At 30.8% G+C, this 22290-nt stretch overlaps 1 non-coding gene and 1 pseudogene across 2 annotated transcripts; both read left to right on the forward strand.

Annotated features, from left to right (window-relative positions):
* The first annotated feature begins 303 nt into the window (after positions 1-303).
* On the forward strand, positions 304-4643 carry LOC111304095 (putative beta-1,4-xylosyltransferase IRX9H; annotated as a pseudogene). The gene is made up of 3 exons (XR_016326545.1): positions 304-2187; positions 2748-2997; positions 3362-4643. The product of XR_016326545.1 is annotated as a putative beta-1,4-xylosyltransferase IRX9H (transcript).
* Positions 4644-5077: 434 nt separating this feature from the next.
* On the forward strand, positions 5078-5159 carry TRNAS-CGA (transfer RNA serine (anticodon CGA)). The gene has a single exon. It is a non-coding gene; the product is annotated as a tRNA-Ser (tRNA).
* Positions 5160-22290: the final 17131 nt, after the last annotated feature.

A 22290-nucleotide genomic window follows, 5' to 3' on the forward strand; every position in this document is an offset into this window, starting at 1 on the left:
TGCGTTTCACCACATTTATGATTGATAAAAAAATGAAAATTTCTTCTTATCAATCGGGTAGAACATTTTTATTTTATAACCATGTCACTATTCACTAATGTTACTAATGGATAATTAGTTTTTTTACAAAGTCATATTTATAACAATTTAATGATAGTTTTATCAAAAAAGAGTTTTTTTCTTTCTCCAATGATCCTTTTTTTTTTTTTTTTAAAGGTGTTGAAATTTCTCAAATATACATTGGAAGTAGATTTTATTTGACTAGAAAGTCAATGATCGTTGATCAAACTCCTCTTACCAAAACAAAGGTTGGGCTAAGCTGTTACGTACAAAAAAGCGAGAAGAAAATTTGAACCGCTGTGGCCGTGGATGCGTTGTGCAACTATCACGTGCTTACACGTGTATCAAACACCTCAATCTTATACATACTACATCGCACCACCGTCGGTCAACTAAAAATATTCATGCAAAGGAAAAAAAAAACAAAAACAAAAATCGAATTTATTGTGTTGGGTCTGAATCATTGCAGTTGGGACTTGAGAGCAGGGGCGCCGTGTTCTCTCCTTTTTGTAGGCTTTCAACTCTCAAGGCCATTACAAAGATTCCTTGAACACCTTTTCTTATACGCTTATTTTACTCTCCATTTTGACCTTCGGTTAAGTCAAAGGAAGATCTGAAAATGTTGATGCTTTTTTGTTTCCTCTGTAAAGCATTGAATAAAAGCTCAGAGATGATGCTAGTTTCGTCTCCTTTGTGACTTTTGGGATGGAAGATCGGAGACCCATTTTCCGTTGGAAGGTAATTCGGTTGCTCATATCATTAAGGTTGGAATCATGACACATTTTAATTTGGAATCTCATTTTTTTTTAATCAAGTTTGGAGCCTTTTTGCTTGTTTTGATAATTGGAGTATTTGGGTTCATTCTGTTTGATCTGAAATCATTGATAGTTGCTTAGGCAGTTCATTGTAGATCAAGAACTTTGCTTTGGCTTTGGTAGATTTACCGGCATTGTTAAGATGAGAGGGAAAGTTGTATTTTTGAAATTGGATTCGAGTGGTTGAATCTATTTGGTAGGATTGTTTTAATGTTTATTGGTTAATACGGGAACAAGATTGTTGCAAAAAAGATATTTTAAAGAATGTGCCATGGAGCAAAGAGAACATATTGCATATTGGGATGCTCATGTCTAAAAAGGTGTATTGGTAAAGAAAATGAGCTTGTGATAATTTTGGTTGCTCTCTTGTGGACTGTGGTGATTCTTTATTGATTAAGAAGTAAATAAGATTAGTGTTGATGGCATCCATTAGAAGAACACTGTCTCTGGTGCCTCGACAGGGGACTTTAATTACGGGGGAGGTTGAACGTCACTCCCTTCTCCTTTGTCCTAGTCTCATCATCTAGTCAGACCTACCCACCGACTGGTGGATTGCTGTCTTCTTTTTTTGGTTTTTCGGATTCTCAAGCTTTGGTTCTTGGTGTTTTTTTGCCAAGATCCTCCGGGCCTCTTGACAGGTCAAAACAGAAAGGACAAGTTTGGAGGAGGGCCCTTTTTCATTTCTTTATTTGTTTCATAGTTGGTTCTTTTATTGGATTGACGCCATTCATTTCCATGGATTTTTCTTATATGAATCCCAGTTCAAAGCACCGGGCATTCTCTTTTGGGGTATTATCAACTGTTGGGAATTTTCAAACCCTGAACAGTTCAGAAAGAAACGTAACGACAATGATGGACGACACAGGGGTTAAAAATGATGTCACATTGGAGGCTCTGGTGCAGGGACAGAAAATAATAGAAGGGAATGTAGATAATGCCTTGACAAATCAGTCACTCTCTCAACATATAGATCTGGAATCTTGTAAGCTTTTAATAGTTGTGACTCCAACATATGCTCGACCACTTCAGGCCTATTATTTAAATCGTTTGGCATACACATTAAAGCTGGTCCAACCTCCTCTATTGTGGATAGTTGTGGAGATGACCTCGCAGTCTGAGGAAACAGCTGACATCCTAAGAAGGAACAGTGTTATGTATAGGCATCTTGTTGCAAGAAAAATCTGACTGATATAAAAGACAGAAATGTGGCACTATCTCACATTGAAACTCATCATCTTGATGGAATTGTCTACTTTGCCAATGAGGATAACATCTACTCAATTGATCTATTTGAGCAAATGAGGCGTGTTAGGTACCTCCTTTATATTTTTCTGTCTAATTATTTTTTATTCTGCTTATTACGAATTTCCTATTGTCTCTTGTTTCATTTCTCTCTTGATGGTATTGCAATGCAAATCTGGCGACTTTGTTAGCTATCTCTTGATGTCGCTATGTCTATAACTGGGAACAGATTTCCGTAAGATGATCTTGTATAAGTGTAATAGTGGTCAAAATGATATGTTAGCCAAGCACTGGGCTAAAATAGGAATCAGATATATAAAAGTCAGCACCAACTTGGAAAAATGAAAGTAATGCATTGATTTAGTTATAACTTAGTCAGCATCAATAGGTTTAACTTTTTATTTTTGACAAGGAATTAGTTGTTCCCTTCAATTATGGTAGTTACAGGAAAAAGTTAACTACTGAATATGCCTCCAGTTAGGCTTTTGTCTTCTCTGTATGGTTTCCTGCTGTTCATTCTTTGCATGGAGTGCTTTGCTTATTCATTTTAGGTGTCATAGTCGCAATCCCCTTCTCCCTTTTACAAGTGCCTAGAACCGCAGTTTATTTCACTCTGGCCTTTTTTTACAGGCAGTCTGGGACATGGACTGTAGCCAAACAAACATGGGACAAAAGCAGAACTGTATTGGAGGGCCCTGTTTGTAATGGAACTCAAGTCATCGGTTGGCACCTAAACGGATTAAGTAGGAGATTCCAAAGATTCCATGCTGAAATATCAAGGTTTGCCTTCAACAGTACCATACTCTGGGATCCAAAGCGATAGCACCGGCCTAATCTTGAACCGATTAGACAGCTTGACACAGTAAAAGGTGGCTTCCAAGTTAGTCCTTATTGACTCTTCTTTGATTATCTTTAAGCTTCTTATTGTTTCAATTTACTGCAGTGATCATGGCTGTTGCTTCCATTTACTACATCTGTCAATTAAGTCAATTTTTGTAGGGGAAGAAAAAAAAAAAAAAAGAGAAAATGATCAGATCAGACTTTTATGGTTGAGCGGTGAAAAGATAGAAACCAAAAAAAAAAAAAGCGAACAGAATTCCCCAAAACTTGGTGTGGAAGATTGAGACTTTTTTCCTCCAAAATTTAACCCTTGGAAGAGTATTCTGTTCCATAACCTATGTTGAAATGCCTTGATACATACTTATTTCTTTCAATCTTTCAATGTTATTGATTTGAATTTGCAGGCAAGCTTGTTTATTGAACAAGTTGTGGAAGATGAAAGCCAGATGGAAGGCTTACTGCAGGGCTGCTCAAGAATAATGGTTTGGGAGCTTAATTTTTAATCATCTAATTCCTTCTACCCCCAAAAATGGTCAATGATGAATAATTTAGACGTTATTGCTCCACTTGCATGAATTTCTGGATGCGAATGGAGTTAATTTTCATTGGCGAGGTGAGTGTCAGTTCTTTCTTAAGTAATCAAAGTATTTGTTCAAAAAATTTAGCATATGAAATGCTAAAAATCAACACGAAAATAAAAGTAATTTTATATTAACCCGCGTTCAGTGTATGAGAACGAAGGATGTTCAGAAAATAAAATTATATTTTGTGGGATATCTAATATATTTTCTGGATATCTAATGGATGATGAGAAACCGAACTTTTAGCTGTCTTCCTTGATTTAAAAGTTTCAAGTTTTGACCCGCCGGGCCAATCCATTGAACTATGAATGTTGCCCTAGTGCATTGAAACTATCACCTCCAGACGAGCAGCCTTTTCTGGATTTTACCTATGTTGGGGTTTAGAAATATAGCAACCAATTTCTGATGAGCTGATTCAAACTTTATTCCAAATGATTTAACAACTATATATACAGAACATGCTGGAAGGATTGAGTTTCTGTACTTGTTTGGAATGTCTGCAAAGTGGTATCTCAATTTACATTTATCTGATTTTTCATGTTGATCATTTGGAGAGTAGGAAAGGTGGCCAATAATTCATTTCATTGTCAGTAAAGTGTACTCGGAACTAGGTTGATACCTACACTAAGTGGCCAAGCATATGGATCATTGATATACTACCTCTTAGCTGAAGTGTCAGAGTATTTTGCAGACAAGTGTAAGCAGAATCTTTGTACAGTATATTTTTTTCCATTTCTGCATTGCCTGCTCATTTTGGTTGAGAGAAATTTGATGGGACTAGTTAGGAAAAGGATGGCCAAATGAAAAGCATCCTTGTGTGATACTGACTTTAATGTTACGTTACTTTGGCTCTCATTCTGGTTTAGCCAGTCCTTTGCGTAAAACTGAAAGCAATTTTGATTATTTACCTGTTACCTCCAGCTCTCCATTTTAGGACATTGTTATAATGTGTTTGTGTGATGCAGCTTTGAATTCAGTAGTAAATGCTGTTTCACTGATATGGACAATGACTACATTAAACTACAATGTTGCCATATTATGATAGGATTTTGGGTGTATTTTCTTTTAGTTTATCTACCATGATTGATGTGTTATATTAATAGCTGTTGTTACAAGTAGGTTTCTTTAACCTTTTTAAGAAGTGAAACTCTTATCATAATTGTACCCTGTTGAGTTCTAAAATATAAATATATATCCTTTAGCATCTAATCTTGAAATCTACTAGGATAAAAGAATTTTTCCTATAATTACTGTATTGGTTAGCCCTCTAATATTGACCCTATCTTAGTGTACTAGCTATTTTTTCATGTGAACATTTCCAGTCATGGAAGCTGAATATTTCCTGACTATGTCCCTGTTTCTTTGTTTTTATCCTTTGGCGATTTGCAATGCGAATTTGACGGCTGACCACTTTGGAACTCTGAATTCAATTTAGCGATCATTACTAGTATATGTACAGAGATGTCATGTCAACTACTCAAAGCAGTAGAATAGGTGATAATTAATAAGTTATTTTAAGATCTTATCCTCAAACAAGGCGTCGATATGTCCGAGTGGTTAAGGAGACAGACTCGAAATCTGTTGGGCATTGCCTGCGCAGGTTCGAATCCTGCTGTCGACGTCCTTTTTCTTCTATCTCATCCTCTTGTCTTTCTGCATGAAGTAACAGCTAATAAATAATCCCTCAAGAATATTTGGCGTTTACTTTTTAAACTCACAAGGATTACAGTATAAAACTTGGATTTATCTCTCTTGTTCCATAGCAAAGCAAGGTTATAACCTAAACATTCATAGGCATGAACTTTGCATATATTTTAATTGCGGGAATACTACTGAAATGTTTATTGATAAGCTGTTATTGGGTGTGATTCTTTCCTTTGTTGATATTTATGCTCAAAGGGCATTCAGGGTAATTAAATTCATCTAGAGAATGAGATTGAGTGCAACTCACTTCGTTGTCTCTTCCTTCAAAATGGAGCTTTTCTTCACTCTCTTAACAACCCCATGGACAAGATCATTCTTCTGCCTTGATTTTCTTTCACTTCCTTTCTCCAAATGGTTCCCATTTCTCTATGGCTACTTCATTGTCTGCGTTCTTCTCGTGCCTGCCTTTTGTCATCTTAATTAATCATCCTCTTGCTCACTATCTCTTTCTTATAAATATTCTCCATTATTTTCATGGATGTATATAATATATTTTCCTTGTTAATTTTTTCTGTATGTTGGATCGGTAGAGGCTAATATTGAACTGGGTTTAGTTCAACTTTTCTGCATGCTAATGCGATATGCAATTGCTGTTGCTTTGGTTTCTCAACTCGGACTAAATGCCCGACGTGCCATGAACCGCATCGATGCTTTATTGCTATTCCGCACGAGAAGATTGTCGTAATAGTAATTTAATCGGAATTTAGAGATAAAAAAACTGATTAAATGAAGAATAACAAATCTAAACAGAAATTCTATGTTATTCACGTTTCTATTTTTTTTACTATATTATATATAGCATTGAAATATATGTTTATATATTAACAAATTAATTCATCTTGATCTATGAATTTATATATTAAATTAATGGATAAATTATATTATTGGTCATTTAATTATAATTATATTTTTAAAACGGTTACTAAACTACTGTAAATTTTAATTTAATCACTAAAATTTAAATAATTATTTTTTTATCACCCAACCTTTACTCTATAATAATGTGTTAATTTGGTAATGTCCTGTCAACTTTCAAACTCAATGCAATATTTTCACATAAACAAAATTCATTTTTTTCAAAATTTATAATAAAAAGTCAACAATGTCATATAGCACAGTAAATAATGTGGCAATGTCACGTAAGACTTAATAATTAATATAGTATTTGTCATGTTAGCTTTAAGGTAGCCATTTTCATCTCAACAATATTTATTTTTTTTAAATTTATAATGTTATGTCAACAATACCATGTGATATATTAAGTGACATTGCAACGTGACATCTGAAAGTTGATGTGGCCTTGTCATGTTAACGTACTGATAAAGACTAATGGTTGAGTTATAAAAATATTTATTTAAATTTTAATGATTAGATTATAAATTTTAATAATTAAATTATTATTTTAAACGCACAATCATAATTGAATGATCACTGATATATTTTATCTTAATTAAAAGGTTAATAATTCTTGTAATCCTTAAATTTTGACCAAAAATTTATTTTGATCTTTAATTTTTAAAAAGTTATAATTAAATATTTAATTGTTTAAAATTGTCATATTTTGGTCTTTTCATATATAAAATCATATAAATTGATTAATGCTAGCTGGTGTCGCACAATAACGATAGCTATTATCTCACGTGATAGAGGAGAAACAAAAATAGAATTATCTTAAAGTTTAGAGGCCAATGATAAAACTATATCAAAATTGTATATATTTTATAAAATATTAAATTTAAAATTATATTTTTATTATAATATAATTTATTAGTTAGATTTTTTGTTTTTAATTAAGTTAAAAATTACAAATTCTTTTTTAAAAAAAGTCAATATCAATTTAACAACAAAAAAAAAGTTATTTCTATAAAAATATTTTTTACTCATAAATCATAATAAAAAATATTATTTTCTACCAAAAAAATTATTTTTAAAAGTATTAAATAACTTTTATTTTTCTCTTTTCAAATATATTTTATTAAAAAGAAAATTAACAAATATTTTAAATTATACTTTTTATTTTATTTGAATATAAAGTTTTTTAGAAAATAGATTCATATTAGATTTTTTGGATAAAAATAAATTTTTGAATAAATTAATAAATCTATTTTTAAAATGATATGAAAATTTTTACATAATATTTTAAATCAATATAGAGTTTTTGTTTAATTTTGAAAACAAATGTATAAATTTTTACTTAATTTTATAAAATGATATGGACTTTTAAAATATTATTTTAAAATTTTTAACTTAATTTTAATTTTAAAAAATTTATTTTCTAATAAAATATTATTTTATTGATAAATCATATTATAATAAGAAATAAAATTTCAGGCGAGCCAGAGGCTGAGGCCCGCAGACCAGGCGTGCTAGCGGGTATCTGTGCTCAAAGCCTAGCAAACGAGCTCAGAATACCCGCCCGACTTGCAGGCCAGCCCGTGAGACCAAGGCCTGTCATACAAGCTGCCCGCACCACATCCAGAAGGGCCCAAGGTGCTGGACACGCAAGGAAAGCTTCTGGAACCAGGCAGGATCAGCATCAGCATCCTGGCAGATTTGGTTGACCCTGAAAATCAGGAGCCAGCATCAACTAACTCCTTGAGCTGCTTCCTCAACTCCTCCAACTCTGGTGGAGACATTCGATAAGGGGCTCTGGCTGATGGCTTGGCCTCGGACACCAGCTCGATCTTGTGGTCCACCTCCCTCTTAGGTGGCAGCTTGCTAGGCAGCTTTGTGGGCATCACATCACTAAAGGTCTTCAGCACCTTTAGCACCTCCAAGGGTAACTCGGTTTCCTTCTCCCTTGGCTCATCATATTTCAGGGTTGCCAAGAAGGTGTCTTCTTGTCTGCTTACCGCCTTGGCAAATTGGATGGCTGACACCACCCATGACCCAACTCCAGACCTTCTCCTCAATGGTACTAGGCATTGGCACCGTGCATCCAAGATGCAAACACAATCGGCAAAAGGCACAAGGAGACCATTGAGGTAATACCCCTTGACGACTATGAGTTTGTGATTGGGTTGGATTTCCTTGAAATATATAAAAATAAATTCTTTTTCTTTATTTATTTTCCATTTTATAAAACATATTTCATAATATATATATATATATATGAAAAGGAAAAAACAAAAGATATTTAATATTTAAAAAAATATTTTTTTTTTTGCATAGAGAATAATACTTTTATTATGATTTATGAATAAAAGAATATTTTTAATAAAATTTATTTTTTTTGTTTTTTAAATGATATTAAATTTTTTTAAAAATTAATTTGAAGATTTTAACTTCATTTGATATTGAATTTTAAATCTACACTACTATGGATAAAGAGGATTCCTTAAGCATCATATGATTAATATCTATCTTTTTTTTTTTTTTTTTGCTTGGGTTTCCTTGTTGTTGTTTTGTTTTTAATTATTCTTTTCTGTTTGTGGAAGCTTCCATGCATAGCTTTGAGAAATTTATTTTTTTGGAGGATTTCAAATGTTAGATTAATTGCCATATGTTGTTTTCTAAATGTTATGTGGTAAAAGTTCTTAATAGGTGTAATAAGGGAAAAGTAGATCATAGAAAAATAATACTAATAAAATTCCCTCTCCTTACAACTCCCAAACTTTATTCTATTACTTTCTTTCTCTTTTTGAGAGTTTACCTTTCCTTGTTTTTCTTAAGAAGGAATAAATAATTTGGGGGAATAATGATTTGTTGTTGTTTGTTGTAGGCGAAAGCGACGTTGTAAGAGCAACAATTAATAAGCGAACAAATAAGAATGTGGTAAGAGATGGGAAGAGCTATCATGCATTAGGAGATATTAGAAATTTGGTAAATGTTGGAGGATTGGTTAATGGCAAGCCTCAATCTTAGATTCACTGTCTTTTCACGAGGTCTTTTTACGCACAGTTACTTGCTAATGCACAAATTGTTGCTTTTGTTGAAAACAAAAAGGTATATTTTGATATATAATTTCTATTGATTCCTTTGTAACTTTTTCATTGTTTTCTTTTATAATCTTTCTTTGGTAGAAGTTAAATAACAATGTAAAAGAGTTTGTAGCAAGAAGTTCTTTCTTTGACATAATATTTCAATTTATAGGTTTCTTTAAAATAAAAAAAATATTTGTGATAAGATAAAGCTTCTATTCTTGATGGAGGCATTGTGCCCAAAAGGGTTGCTGTACCAAAGTCGACTCAAAAGAAGCCAACTACTAAGCCCAAGCCTACAGAAGTGATTAAAATCAATCTGGATATTAATTAAGAATCGATGGAGGTGGAAAAGAAGAAAGATAAGGTTCTTATGAACAACAATAAAAAAGTAACTGAGGGTAGGAGATCATCCAAGAAGAAAGTACATACTCTTATTTATCATTTACTACCAAAAGCAAGGTGAGTTAACTTTAACCAAAAACTCTCTCACTTTTCACTATTCTCACCCACTTTTCACTCTTCTCACCCATAATCCATTATTTCCATCATAAATCCCTCAATTCCAAAACCTTTATTTCATCTTTTTTCTATAGCCATGTAGCTTTATCAACAAAAAACTCCTATTTTTTGTTTTGCTAATATACTAGTTTGCCACTAACGTATGTGTTTTTTTTTTTTTTTTTTTTCAGTTTGATGGTTCAACTAGTGAGGAAATGGAAGGGATCGATAAACATTTATTCGACAATATAGTGGAGGAAAATGAGAGTAGTGAAGATGATGGTATAATATCGTAATGGTTTTAGAGCTACCCAATGAATTTGAAAACAATAATGAAAAAATAAAGTCACCATTAATCTTTTTTGGTAAAGTACGATTGACTACCTATTAAAATTTACCTGTTCAATAAAAATCTTAAAATTAATTAAAACTTATTAAAAAAAATTTAAGGTTTGCAAAATAGTTTGGATTTAGGATACGATTATGCGTGAAGAAGGATTAGCACCCCTATAATGCTCATTTAAAATGGGACCAATTAAGTATGTGTTATCTATTAATCTTAACAAACAGTCTTAGTTTCGGTATTTAAAATAGTTTTCTTGATTTCCTTTATTTATCATAGTTTTGGTTTTTCCTTTTCATTTATTTATTTGTTATTAGTATTATTCTGTTTTATTCAAGAAAAATAAAATAAAACCCTTTTATTAAAATAATTATTAAAATATTCCAGTATGTTGGTAATATTAAAATTTTTTTTTCTCACATAGAGATTTTTTAGGTATCGCTTCTTAGAATACCTTAGAATCTCATCCTCGAAGTCTCATATTTATTTTTCATAAAAACAAAGACATGTATACAATGCAAATGAAAAATATATTGATGCATACATTTTATTTTTCTTTTAAAAATTTTGTTGGTTTTTTTTAATTACTATTATTATTATTATTTTTTGGAAAAAAAATTTATTAGATTAAAATTTTTTTATAAATACTCTAATATACTGATAGTGTTTAAAAAAATCTTCTCATGTAAAGATATTTTTAGGCATCTTTACTTGAAATACCTTAAAATCTTATCATTAGGTAAAAACTTTTTTTTCCTTTATTTTTATTATCTTTATTTTTTTATTTTAATCAATTTTGTTTTGTTTTATTTTATTTTATAGAGAAAAGAGATTTTTTATTGCATTGAAAAATTTTTATAAATACTCCTATACGTAGGTAGTATTTAAAAAAAAATCTTCTTATTTAGAGATTTTGTAGGCATTGCTATTCGTAATACTTTAAAATTTCATCATCGGATAAAATTTTTTTTTTATTTTTTATATTTTCATTTATTTTTTTGTTTTTTTTTATTTAAAATTATTAAAAGTTTATAAATTATTTTCATTATTATTATTTTTTAAAAGATAATGTATATTTATTTTTTTGGAAAATTTTAAAATTAAAATGTGTAAACAAGGAAATAGATAATACAATAATAACAAAGAAAAAAGAAAAAAATGTAAATGTTACCTAAACCAGCTGGTCTGGAAAGGTTTGCTAGCTTCAGTCCGGTTTGGATGAAGCAACATTAATTCAAATGAAAAATAGACAGTTCACTGGTGGTCCAATCAGTTCAGCAGATCTGATAATGGTTTAGAAGTGGTTCAGCTAAACCAATTGGGGGCTAGTTGAAGAGGGTAGGGGTGAGTTGAGTGCGTGGCTTTCAAGTCGATCCACGGGTTGGCACATGGACCATGTGGCTCCTATACGACGCCGTTTTGGGCTTTCTCTTTACTATAAAAGATACTTTTTTTTCAATTCATTTCTTCTCCCTTTCACCACAAAAATTTCATTTTCTCTTAAAATCAAAATAAAAGCCGATTAATAAACCTAAAAATTGGTCACTACCTCTAGTGTCCAAAAATCACCCTAAAAATACCAAAACAGTCCTCTTGCCCTCCCCTTTCTACTTCTAGCCTCTTTTTCATAAAAAACTACCCCAATCTCCTTAGATTGACCTTCAAAGTATTAGGCAAACTTTTTTTTTATTTTTTATTTTTGTTGGATGTTAGTGTTGGGTTCCTCGCTTGAAGGGATTGTGATTTTTTTTGTTTTTTTTGTTTAGTTTGCAGTGGCTTGGATTATTTTTTCTTTGCGATTTTTGGTTCTGGTTGGATTTTTTTAAATTAGAAAGATTTTTTTTATTTGACAAAAGTTTTTTTTTTGTAGTTTTTGGTAATTTTTTTTGGCAAGATTTCCCCTCTTTTTTTAGGTTGTTTTCTAGTAGAGTCTCCCATTTTTTCCCCTTTGTTTATGCCTCTTCATTTTTGTGCTTGATTTATATAATCAACTTGAGGGACATTCTCTCACATTTTTTACCAGGTCTACGCTACAAGGGTGATAGTGACAGGTGCGACTAGCAGTTGGCAAGTGTGGCTATTGCAGGCAAGTGGGTTTGTGCAGGGTAGTTTTGTATAGCAAAAAGGTTGTTATGGTTAGGCAATTAGGTAGGTAGGGTGGATGTGGGTACCTAGTTGTTTAGCCGAGTGGGTTGTCAGTGCCACTAGCCCCTAATTTCTTTTTTTATATTTTAAAATTCTTTTAATTATTATTATATTATTACCATTTAACAAATAAAAATTAACAAATAAAGCTAAATAAACAAAATGGGCCTTCAAATGGGCTTTGCCTTGGACTCTAGGTGAAATAAATTAAAATTGGGCCTTGATCTTGAAAACTTGATAAAACCTAATACACTTAAAATCGAGGGCTAATTCATAAAACCTAAATAAATTTGGTATCTACTGCTATCTTTCTTTGTGCATTGTTGAGAATCAAGATAGGGTAAAGACAAAACAATAATTTTGTTTGAAGTCGAAAGTTTTTTTTTTAGCAAATCAAGAAGCTCCTCTCATTAAAGACCAAACAACTTTAAAGATCAAATTGAAATGCACCTCTTACCAGAGGCTCGATAATTTTCAAAAATTTAACTGATTCCTTTAAGTAGAGACTCAACAACTTTTAAAAATTTAAAAAGCTCTTCTAACTTTTAAAAATTTTAAATGGCTCATTTAAGTAAAGGCTCAATAGCTTTTGAAAATTTAAAATATTCTATCTAGAAGACTCATGAATGTTGACAAAGTAGAAGCTCAATAGCTTTAAAAATCAAATTAAAATGCTCATCTTACTAGAAGTTCGATAACATTTGAAAATCAATTTGAAATGCTTTTCTTACTAGAGGCTCGATAACTTTTGAAAATTTAAAAAGCTCCTTTAAGCAGAGGCTCGACAACCTTAAAAAATTTAAATGGCTTTTCTAAACAGGGGCTCAACAACTTTTAAAAATTTAAAATGGTTCTTCTAAGTAGAGGCTTAACAACTTTAAAATTTTCATCTTTTCTCAAAACTAAGAATTCATCTTTAAAAAAGAAAATTTTTTTCTTTTAAGGATTGAAGTCTCTTTTTTTATCATTATCCTTACTTAAAGACCAAAATCCTTTTTTTTCATTAGGGAATGAAAAATTCTTGTCATTGCTATAACTTGTGATCTTAATTGTTCATGGATGCATGCAATGTATGTAATGCAATCACAATTATTCACTTACAATTGTGATAAAATGTTCTTAAAACCTCTTGCATTTTTGCTTTGATCATCAAAATTCTCAACAATTGCCATAAGACCAATCTGTTCTTGACGTATGATCCTTGTATTTTTTCTCAAGAATATTTTTCCTTTTCTAAAAGTTTACAATATCAATGTCTTATCATGCTTTTCTCGTCATTTTTTACCTGCCTTTGTTAACTTTTAAAAAGTAATGCTAAAATTTTCTGTGTTATTGGTTTTTCATCATTTTTGGTTCAAGGCAAACAAAATACAATCACATATTTCTCCTATTCATTTGTAAGGTGAACAAAGATAGTGAATAAGATAGAGGATTGGATAAACATTACTTTTAAAGAAAGAAAAAGATATTTCATCAAACAAATAATAAGTGCATGGCATCAAAAGTGTTCGAGTAGAAACAAAAGCATCCCAAATAATGATTACAAGGTAATCATGAACAAATTATTCCTGGATTCTTTCTCCAAAACTCAACCAGCTGATTTCTTGATTTTTTAGAATTCGTTAAACTATGTTTGTCCTTGTGTTGTAAGGTCATCTTCTGATGATGCTTTGCCTTTGCATCCAAATTACTTTTTCAGGTTTTCAAATTAGATATATCTTTATTTTATTTTATTTTTTAAGCAAAGCATCTTTTTCACAATATCTGAGTTTATCGAAGTAGGTAAATCATTTCTATCCATTTCTGCCAAAATCAATGTCTATCGAAAAAAAACCTTATTCACCATATACAGACCTTTTCAATCTGGTGATCTTTTTTCTTGATTATTTGTTGATATGAAAAGATCATTTTTAGCACTAAATCTTTTTCTCAAAAGCAACGGGGACAAATTTTCTTATCATCCGCACTTATCATCCTCTTCTGATACAATTGGTCATGGCAAAATACTATAAGTTTTTTCTCTTTAATGAGCTTTAACTGCTTGTAGTGATTCCAAACCCATTCTATTTCTTTTAACTCAACTCTTATCAAAACTCTTAATGAGGAAATTTTTATTTCAACTGATAGCACAGCTTTCATTCTATAAATCAACAAAAATGAGGTAGCCTTAGTAGATGTTGAAATTGATGTTCTATAAGCATACAAGGTGAAAGGTAACTTTTTATGCTAATTTTTATAAGTATCAATCATTTTCTCTATGATCTTTTTGATATTTTTATTTATTATTTCTACTGTCTCACTCATCTTCAAATGATATTGTGTCAAATTACAATAATAGATTTTGAATTGAGCGCACACTTTATGCATCATTTTACTATTTAAGTTTTTGGCATTATTAGAAATAATCATCTTTAGAAGCCCATGTATGCATATTATCTCATTTTTTATGAACTTGCACACCACTGAGTGGGTCACGCTAGTATATGATGCAACTTTTACCTACTTCATGAAATAATCAATCATTACAAAAATAAATCTATACCCATTTGAAACTTTTAGAGTGATAAGACTAATGACATATGTGCCCCACATAGAAAATAGCCATGAAGGAGCCAAAATATGAAAGCTGATGGAGGAACGTGAATCTTATCATCATAAATCTAACACTTATGATATTTTCTAGCATAATTAATACAGTCACTCTCTATTATCAACCAATAATAGCCAGCCCTCATAATTTGTCTAGCCATCATATGACCATTCACATGTGCTTCACAAACCCCGTCATGTACTTCTTTAAGAATCCTATTCGTGTCGGTTGCATTCACACATTTTAAAAGCACTTGATCTCAACTTCTTTTATAAATGATATCTTTATTAAGGAAAAAACCCGTAGTCAGCCTTTTTATCATTTTCTATTGCATGTTTCGAGTATTATTGATTTTGATATATTGCAAAATATCATGATATCATAGCTTTCCATCAATTTTTTCTTCAATACTTGAGTAATGTGCTGTTACATCTTTCACATCCAACTTGATGGGTTAGATCTCGATATTTGCATCGATTTTGATCATTGTAGCCAAAGTAGCTAGTACGTCAGTAATTTGATTTTTTTTTTTAGGTAGATGCTCTAATTGAAATTTTTTAAATTGCTTGATCCGTTCATATATGTATTTATGGTATCAATCAACTTCAAATCTCTCGTTTCTCATTTACCTTATAATTGATATATGACTAAAGCTAAATCTCCAAACACGTCTAATATTTTTATTTTTTTTATTACTGCTTGTAAACCTACAACACAAGCCTTATATTTAGTCATATTATTTGTGCAATTGAAATTCAATCTAGTTGTGATGGGATAATAGTGTCTACCGGGAGATATTAACTTTGCCCCAATATTATGACCAAAAGCATTAGTAGCTCCATTAAAATACATTCTTAAAGACTTCTCAACAAGTTCTTTTTTTTTAATGACTCACATCTTTATCAGAAAAATCAAGCTTCATTGGTTCATAATCTTCGACCATGCAATCGACAAGGAACTCAGTTATTGCATTTCTTTTAATAGCATTTTAAGTTACATAATATCATATTCTAAAAGCATAACTTGTTATTGTGTTATTCTTCTTATCAATAAAGGTTTTTTGAAGATAATTTAATAGAATCTAACTTTACTATGAGCCAAGTAGTGTGGTAAAGTATGTATTGTCTGAGCTTTCGAGTTGTCTAGTCCAATAGACAACATATCTTCTCTAATGCTTGGACTCACAATTAGTGAACTTTTTGCTTGAGCAGTAAATTGCTCATTCCTTCTTGTTAGTTTCATTTTTTTACCCTGACACACATCCCATTGAATTTTCATATACTATTAAATACAAAATTAAAGGGTTTCCCAAAATTGGTGGCACTAACATGTGTGAATTTGACAAATATTTTTTAACTTCATCAAAAGCTTTTTGGCATTCATCATTCAATTCTCCCGAATCATTTTTTCTAAGAAGCTTGAAAATAAGATCACACTTGTAAGTGAGTTGAGAAATTAAATAAGCAATATAATTCAATCTCCCCAAAAAGCTTTTACACTTCTTTTGGGGTACAAGAAGGGGATAAGTTTTAATTGGCATGTATTTTATTTGGATCTACTTCGATTCCTCTTTCATTAACCACAAAACCCAACATTTTTTTTTGTTTGGGTACCAAATGTACATTTGGCAGGATTTAACTTTGGTTGACATTTTTTCAACCTATCAAACAACTTTATTAGATTAACTGCATGATCCTCTCATTTACAAGACTTTACAATTATATCATCCACATATATTTCTATCATTTTGTGAATCATGTTATGAAATAGAGTCATCATTGCTCTTTGATAAGTAGCACTAGTATTTTTCAATCTAAAAGGCATGACTTTGTAATAGAATATTCCCCATATAGTCATAAATGTTACTTTCTCCATATTGTCTCGAGCCATTTTAATCTGGTTGTAGCTTGAGAAACCATCTGAAAGGAAAATGTAGAATATCGAGCAATGTTGTTTACTAAAATATTAATATGAGGTAGAGAAAAATTATTTTTGGTACTTGTCTTATTTAGATCTCGATAATCGATACACATTCTCACTTTTCTATCCTTCTTGGGAATTGGCACTATATTGGCTATCTATTCGGGATATTTTACCATTTTTAAAAATCTAGCATCAAATTACTTTTTCACTTTCTCTTTAGTTTTCAACAACATTTTTGGCTTCATACACCTTAATTTTTGATGTACTAGCTTTCATTTTGATTTAAAAGGCAATTTGTATTTTACGATATTAGTGCTGAGTTCTGACATATCCTAGTAAGATAATGCGAACACATACATGTATTCTCAGAGTAATTTGTTTAGCCTTTACCTATTAGCTGGTAAAAAGGATGTACCAAGCTTAACCTTTGTTTTGTTTTTATCATCCCCTAAATTCATTAATTTGATAATTTCTTAATGAGACTCTACTGGCTTATCTTAATGTTCTATTAATTTTAACGAATTAAGAGGTAATGTGTAATTGTCCGAGTCTTCTCAATTATCAAGTTTGTCAATATGAATTAGGTTTTCGAAATTGAATCCAAGATTATTGTTATGATTATCTTCACATTCATTATTTGTGCATCTATAAGTGGGTAAGATTAAGAGAATATTGGCACATAATAGTGGAATAGTAAGAAAATGAAAAAGGAAGAATGACAAAAGAAATGGATTGAATGAATGAACATGAAAGCATTAGAAGAAATGTAGATGCATGTTTTAATTCTTTTATTAAAATGACAAATATAAAACATTGTAAAAGATCTCTTAATGCTTATAGAATAAGCAATTAGGGATTTAAAGTTTTACAGTACATTACTTTTCAAAAGTTTCAAAGATAACAATAGCTCTATGACTTTTCAATTATTTAGCTTGAAATTTGGAGGACAAGGGCACACAAATAAATTTTCATCATGATTTTTCTTTTTTTCGCCATCCATCATCTGAATGGCTAGCTTAGAAAAAACTTTCACCAATTTTGCACATAGAACTTCAAGTGAATTTGGATAGGTACATCCTTCCAAACATAAAGAATCATAGAGGTAAGGAATGACCATCGGCTCTAATTTCGGTTCATATTCCCCAAGATTAACCATTCTCTTTTCTTTTTTCTCATTCATAATTTTCATTCTGTCCCCTCTTATCAGTTTGTACCCCAAGTCAAATTTATTTTTCTCATATATTGCTGGCAACTTTGTGATTCCTTGCAGATTTTTCTCAAATCTTACTCTAGGTTGTCATCCTATTCTAGTAAGTTGCTTGATGACTATTTTAATAGTTATAGATAAGTGTGGTGAATATAATTTAGATCCTTCAACCACGTATGTAGAATTGGCAATCTCAAAAGATTTATAAGAATATTCGAAGGCTTCATTTGCTACTTCCACATAAGGAGTATTTATCGATTGGGTTGCCAATAAATCTTTTTTTTTGCTACATATATAAGTTTCTTATCAATAATGAATTTAACTTTTTGATGTAACAAAAATGGAACAGCACTCGTCATATAAATCTATAGCCTACCTAACAAACAACTATATAAGGGAAAAATATCCATAACTTAAAATTTCACATTGACAGTGCAAAGACCAATTTACAATGGCATTTTTATATCTTTCAGCACCTCTCTTTAAGTCTCATAAAAAGCTCGAACAATCATATGACTAAGTTTCATGTAAGATCCATCAATAGGTAGTTTTACCAAAGTAGTTATAGGTATAACATTAATTGATGAGCTATTTTTAATTAGAACCTTAGGCATTACATGACTCTTACATTTCATAGTAATGTGAAGAGCCTTGGTACTTTTTCATCCCTTTAGAGAAATCTTTTTATCACTAAAAGAGATGTAGTTTAACATTGCTAGATTATTAACAAGCTATTCTATGTACTCAATAGATACATTATGGGACATATATGCTTAATTAACACCTTTAGTAAAGTATTACAGTGCGATTTTGAGCTTAGCAAAAGTGACAATAGTGAAATTTTAGCTAGCATTTTATTCAAATATTCTATCATGCTATACTCACTATGTTTTATCAATTTCAAAAATTAACAAGCTTTATTGTCAAAGATTGACTTTTGGTATTCTTTATTAGAGACTGCTACAAGGTTACTCTGATTTTTCTCTTTTTCTTCAACCTTGGTTTTTTCTTTCATAGCTTTCTTCAGTATTTTTGAAATGTGATATTTCTCACTTTGGGTTGTACCTCTTACACCTATATATTTACAATATTTGAGTTGATCATAACATCACAATCATACTTTTATGGTATTACCTTGTTGCTTTGGTATGAAAAAGGACTAGAAACTTTAATAGTCACTACTAGTTGGGAAACAGGCCTTTCTGGCATTGAAGTTGGCTTCTTATCTAATATATGGTCATCGATTTATGCATAAAATTTATTTTTCCATCAAAGGTAGACACCTCAACTTTTATTATATCTTATCTTTCTTTATAGGATTCTATTCAACCCTTCTCTATTAACCTTTATACCCTTTGACAAAATTGATCACAATTCTCGATAGAATACCTCAAAACACTTTTGTGATAATCGTAACTCTCGGCTAAGTTAATCATCCTATGGCAATTATAAGGCTATATTGGTTCTAGTATACCAACCTTAATCATAACTTTAAACATCTTAGCTATTAAAGTTTTGACTTCATTTATCCCTCTTTTAACATAACATTATTGTCCATTAATCAAAGCATTTATTACTAGTCTAGTATGATTTGATAGAGGATTTTTATTAACATTTGAAGCCCCTCACTAGCTGGTATCAAAGTTTAACACTTCTTTTTTGATTAACTTTTGCACTTTACACTTTAAAATAATGTAAGTCTTTGTAGAATTGCCTAAATTTCCATAATGATAATGACAATATGCATTAGGGTCATACCATTTGAGATATAAAGGTTTCAATGGTTCAATAATAACAAGGACTAGTAAATGTTTCTTAACAAGCTAAGGAAATAAGTCCGTATATGTCATATGGATGAATTAAAAGAAACTTTTTCTTGGGTATTTTTGAGAGCTCTTAGACCATTACTTAGGTTAGATTTTCTTTCTAGTCCAGTAAGTGTAGTAGGATGGTTGTACATATAGGTGAGTGTTTAAAAAAATGACTGAAAATAAGGTAGATAAATTGGTTGTTGTATCAGCTGATATGGATAAGAGATGGATGTCACATTATTTATGATAGGTAATGTGTTTAGTACATCGGTATAGAGTATAAAGCGAAATCTCTTATCTATCATCTTACATTGTTTATTGGTTGGGCTTTATGTTTTTTCTTTTTGAGAGCTCTATCTTTCTTTGCACCATTCATCTTTCCTGTATCAAGCTTGTTATTTTTTATGACATTCTCAATAATCTCACCTAAGATCATCATATTTGTAAAATTCTTCATTATATTGCCAGTTGATATTTCATAGTATGGTGCTTTAGGGTATTAACAAACATGATAGGTGTTTCTTTCTTAATAAAGGAAGTTGTACTTATGTGATCACATCTCTGTATCTCTGCACGTATTTTTTAAAGTTTTTAGTTCTCTTTTTTTTCTATGCTTTGCAGAGATAAATGATTTGAAACTAGATTTATGACATATCAATATTACATAATAAATGCCCTCATAAGCTTTTTTCATAAATAGATACGAGTTCTATCTAATTGAATATACTATCTAACTGTAGAACATGTAAGGTTATCTTGAAATACTTGCATTAGTAACTTTTTGTCACAAGTATATACCATCATCTTATGACAACATATGGTGACATGAGTTATTGGTATTTTGTGCAATCATATTTTTTAAACTCAGAGACCTTAAATTTAGGTAGGATAACCATATCTAGGATCAAACAAAGCTTAGCTGCATCCATAAAATCATAAAAATCCATTATTTTTATAGCCTTAATTCTTTCTTCTAATAATTTCATCTTTTATTAGGTAATTGTATTTTTCACCTTTTTTAATGTTTTCTTCCCTAGCTTTTCTTTTTCCTTGTGATCATCCAAGTCAAGAATCAAGATTAGCTTAGATGGTTTCTTTATCAAGACTGTATTAGCAAAATTTTGAAACTGTCATAGAACATGTGTAGATGTCATTCTTGAATAAGTATATAGATATCCTCTAGGAGTAAAAATTTGTATTCTGGCTCCTTGAGAAGTTTGGGGTGGCCGAGGCTTAAACCCTAAAGGATATACATGATCTACCATGTTCGATGATTGCTTTTGAAAGCTAAGATTTCTTTTCATTGCTTTTTCTTTGTCGAGATTCTTGAGCATGTCCATTATTTTATTAAGATCATTTTTTAGTTCTTCTTGCACCTTTTCAATCTTCTCAAATCGACTGACCTGTTCTTGTTTCATAATTCTTATTTGAGCCCTGGCGTTGTGCAAATGACAAGTAGGTTGAGTCAAAATTTTTGGAGAGCGAGTTATTTTTGAACTTTTATTACTATAATTTTTAAAAAAATTTGAATGCCATGTGTTGAAAATTTTTTTTTTTACTTTTTTATGATTTTTTTTTGAAAAAATATGGTTATTAAAACAAAAATGGTGCACATGATGAATGACTGCAAGTGAAGGATATTTGCTCTTAGACAAATTTCAACACTAAAAATTTTCATTAATTCTAAACAACTTTTGTTACATGAAGTTTATCATTCTATAATTTTACCCATAGAAACATTTGACTTGCTCATAATGATCCTTAGCCTTGTATAGAAAGTTCACTAAGCGTTGTCCATTAGCTTCTATGGAATTGACTTCTCGCCTTAATACCTTTACCTTTTTAACCATTTTTCATGCTTGTTTCACTGCCTTACAAACTTGATTGGTCAGATGCTTTATGTATTATTGCCTATCTAAGCTTCATGCTCTCTATTTCATATGGGTTTCTCTTTTCGAGTCACATATGAATATTCAATACTTTTTCTTTCTCTGTTATTCATCTATGATTGTTGAAATATGATTCTTGTGGTCTTGCGATTACTGCTCCAACCCTTGGATCACCCGGTGAAATGATTCTTTTTCATTCAGTATTTCAAGGTGTTTTTTTTTTTCATTACAAGCTTAATCTTTAACCTTTCCTTTCTTTCTGGCATTCAATCAATCTTGCTAAAATTGTAGAGTATAATTTTTTCCAATTCTAGCATTCTTGAAAAATTCTAGTAGCTTCTTCTTACTTTTCTTGAGCTTTGCCTTTCCAATATTTCATTTCCTTTTAAAGTTTGTATCAACTATTGTAAGATTTGGTAACTTTTTCAGTTTTGAGTTGGACTCATAATTTTTTATTTTTTTAGTGTAGATCTTTCAAATCATTGTTGGTCACATCTTGTTCTTTTATGACTTTTTCCAATCTACTCTTTTGTACTTTTATTTCGTACCTTAATTATTTTATTTTCTCATGAAGTCTTAATTTTTTTTCTTATTTCTTCTTTTTTAGCTTCTAATTCCTTTCTAACAAGCTCGACTTTTGATAATTGCACTGAAAGATTAGTTGATTGATGTGAGCCATCATTAGGAGGGAGCAACATGTTTTTAAATCGCTTCATTCT

The sequence above is a fragment of the Durio zibethinus genome, chromosome 13, assembly GCF_047325235.1.
Source record: "Durio zibethinus cultivar Kanyao isolate XHJ-2024 chromosome 13, ASM4732523v1, whole genome shotgun sequence".
Lineage (NCBI taxonomy): Eukaryota > Viridiplantae > Streptophyta > Magnoliopsida > Malvales > Malvaceae > Durio > Durio zibethinus.